This window comes from Laccaria bicolor, genomic scaffold (assembly GCF_000143565.1).
Source record: "Laccaria bicolor S238N-H82 LACBIscaffold_43 genomic scaffold, whole genome shotgun sequence".
Taxonomy (NCBI): Eukaryota; Fungi; Basidiomycota; class Agaricomycetes; order Agaricales; family Hydnangiaceae; genus Laccaria; species Laccaria bicolor.
The window spans coordinates 37,693-38,765 of NW_001889914.1; positions in this window are offsets into that span (position 1 = coordinate 37,693).

Below are 1,073 nucleotides of genomic sequence, written 5' to 3' on the forward strand. Positions count from 1 at the left end.
AAAGTTTCTATTGTCTGCTATTTGAGACTACAAAAGTTGTAGTGTCCCCTTTTTTTGGACTACAAAAGTTTGTAGTGTCTGCTATTTGAGACTACAAAAGTTTGTATTGTCTGCTTTTCAAGACTACAAAAGTTGTAGTGTCTGCTTTTTTGAGACTACAACAATTTGTAGTGTCCACTTTTTGAACCTACAAAAGTTTGGAGTGTCTGCTTTCTGAAATTACAAAAGTTTGTAGTCTGATTTTCTGACATACACTGTGTAATGTCTTTGACTATGTTATCGTTCATGGGGTTATGGCTGAAGGATTGAGTTGGCTTGACACCCATCTATCTATTTCTGCATCAGTGGTTTTGTATTATGCTCAACTTGTCTTTGACATAAGTAGAGCCTATTCTATCCTTTCATGTTAATAGTTACTCTCCTCTCTCAAACTATACTTAACTCTGATTCATTAGTCCATGATGCAATTTGTAGTGTCCACTTTTTGAACCTACAAAAGCTTGTCTAGTCTGCCTTTTTGACACTACAAAAGTTTGGAGTGTCTGCTTTTTTCTGAAATTACAAAAGTTTGTAGTCTGATTTTCTGACATACACTGTGTAGTGTCTTTGACTATGTTAACATTCATGGGGATATAGTTGAAGGATTGACATATATACATTATTGCATCATTGGTTTTGGTATCATGCTCAACCTGTCTTTTGCATTAGGACAGTTGTCCTCTCTTTTTAAATCAGAAGCCACCATCCTATCTTTGACCTGGTATTCACATTAGTAGCCACTGTTGTATTTGACTATAGTTATTGTTGAAAGTGACCTCTCTGAAAATTATGAATTGTGTGTGATACCTGGCAGCCTATCCAGGCTTTTCATAGCATGATCCCTTGACACCTTCCAACCTTTCATCATTCAATCTTAGCTCATTCAGAAGGACTGATAGGTGAAGGATAAGGGGCAATTGGGTCATGTCTCTTTCTCAATCTTCATTGAGGAGTCATGTGAGAAAGACAATCTTGAAATTGGTAAGGCTTTTTCATCATGGACTAATGAATCAGAGTTAAGTATAGTTTGAGAG